The following is a 2,606-nucleotide window of genomic DNA, read 5'->3' on the forward strand; positions in this document are numbered from 1 at the left end:
GGGGAAAAGCCGTGTAAGATGGAGGCAGAGATTGGTGTGATGTAGCCGCAAGCCATCAGAAGCTGGGAGAAGCAAGGGGGATCTTTCCTCAGAGCCTCCAGAAGCATGGCCCTGCTGACACCTTGGTTTCGAACTCCTGGCCTCTAGATTGTGAGAGGATAAACTGGTGTTTTATGCCACTCAAACAAACACCAAACTTACTGCTATCAAGTCAATTCCAACTCATAGCGACCTCCATTGGCTTTCCGAGGCTATAAATCTTTAAGGAAGTAGATTACCCCATTTTCCTTCCACAGAGCAGCTGGTGGATTTGAACCTCTGACCTGGTTAGCAATCAAATTCCTTATCCACTATGCCATGAAATTTCCTCTTAAATTACTCAGTTTGTGGTAAATTGTTAAAGCAGCCACAGGAAACTAAAATAGTGACTCTGGGTCCTTGAGAAGGCCCTGATGTTAGGAGGAAAGAGCCAGGTACAGACTCCCAGCCCTGTGCCATGAGTGTAGGGCCAGAGTAAGGACTCTCAACATGAGACCACCTGGGAAAAGGCAAGGAAGACTTCCTGAAGGAAGGGGAATTGGAGCTTGGGTTTAAGAGATGAATAGGAGTTTGCCAGTGGGGGCCATGCCTTCTCAGCTGATGGACTCAGGCCTGTCTCCCCCCAGCTCCACCAGAAGCTGAGATACCACTGATTAACAGCATAGAGTGGTATAGCTCTCTGTTCTAAACTATTGGGGTTACAACTCTAACCAAGCCACACCTACCAGGTGTGCCACCCCCATGTTATGGGCTTAGAAACTGGGGCCTGGAGAGATTTAGTGATGCCCCAAAGCATCAGGGCTGAGCTGAGATTCAAACCCAGAGCTGGCTCTGGCCGCCACGGTACAGACAGGGGAAGGAGGCCTACTGCGATGGGGGCACCGGTTTGCCAGCCTCATGGATCTACAGGGATGAATGATTCTGAGTTGTTTTGCCTTCTCCAGGTCTCCTGGCAAAACCGTGCTTGCCTCCAATTATAGAACAAACAGCAAAGTGAGATTGTAGGTGCTCAGTGTGTGTTTGATCAGGGTGGTTGGGTCAACAGGAAGTGAGGGGAATTGAGCCAAGGAGGGACTGGCCTGGCCTGGGTCTGTGCTGCGTCACCTAGGCTGACTTGGCCCAGCCAGAGTGACAGGGTCAGCAGGGATGTGGAGGCCTGACTACTGAGCTCATCACTGGCGAACTGCCCACAGCCCAGCCCCCGAGGCGCCCAGCTCACTTGTGACTGCCCATGAGGTCTTCAGCCAATGATTTTCAGACAGGGAGGGAGCTAGGTCAGCCTGCAGCTAGCATTCCAGAGTTTGGTGAAGTGGAAACCATCAGGGACAGCCCTTCCAGTGATGTCCCCTCAAGTATATACCTCAGAGAATGGAAACAAGTGTTCAAACAAAAACTTGTCCATGAATGTTCATTGCAGCATTATCCACACCAGTCAAAAGATGGAAGCAACCCAAATGTCCATCAACAGATTAATTAATTTTAAAAAAGTGTTAATATATACAGCGGAATACTGAGGAGGAAAACAACGCATTGCAGTCAAGTCGATTCTGACTCATAGCGATCACGTGTGTTACAACAACTACTTCAGGGGGTTTTCAAGGTTGTAATAAATACAGAAGGAGATTCCAGGCCTTCTTTCATTGGTGCTACTGGGTGGGTTTGAACTGCCAACCCTTGGCTTAGTAATAGAGCTCAAACCATTTGTGCCATGCAGAGTCCTAATTGAATATTACTCAGCCATGGAAAGGAATGAAGGTCTGATACAGGCTATGAGGTGGATGTTTCTCGAAGGCATTACACTGAGTGAAAAAAGGCTACATAGTGTATGAGTCCAAACCAAAAACCAAGCTCACTGCCTTTGAGTCAATTTGACTCATAGCGACCCTTCCTTGAGTTTCTGAAGCCATATCTCTACAAAAGTAGATTGCAGGATCTTCCTTCTGAAGACTGGCTGATAGGTTTGAACCGCCAGTTTTCTGGTTAGTAGTCAAATGCCTTAGGCACTATGGCATGTATAGAAGCAGAACACTTACCCAAAGGCAGCTACTCAGCTGCTTACAGTAGATTCCGCCATGGAATTGATTACCAGTCTCATCATGGAAAATAATACCACCAGCTAGATGCCCAGCCACTCAACCAGGCCCAGCCAAGTTGACAACAAACTTCACCACCACAGAGGGGTCACTGTAAGTCAGATCCCACTCAACAGCAGTGAGTTTGGTTTTTTGGTTGAGGGCTTGGATGTCAGAAGAGACTCTGAAACTTGCTCTTGAATATAGAGTTGTTGTTGTTGTTGTTAGGTGTCGGCGAGTCATCTCTGACTCATAGCAACCCTATGCACAGCAGAACAAGGCACTGTCTGGTCCCACACCAGCTCCACAGTCCTTGCTGTATTTGAGCCCATCACCACAGCCACTGTGTCAATACATCTCGTTGAGGGCCTCCCCCTCTTTCGTCGACCCTCCACCTTACCAATCATGACATCCTTCTCCAGGGAATGGTCCCTTCTGACAACATGACCAAAGTAGGTGAGATGAAGTCTGGCCATTCTTGCTTCCAGGGAGCAT

The sequence above is a fragment of the Orycteropus afer genome, unplaced genomic scaffold, assembly GCF_000298275.1.
Source record: "Orycteropus afer afer isolate SDZICR_OR568_19922 unplaced genomic scaffold, OryAfe1.0 scaffold00136, whole genome shotgun sequence".
NCBI classification, from domain to species: domain Eukaryota; kingdom Metazoa; phylum Chordata; class Mammalia; order Tubulidentata; family Orycteropodidae; genus Orycteropus; species Orycteropus afer.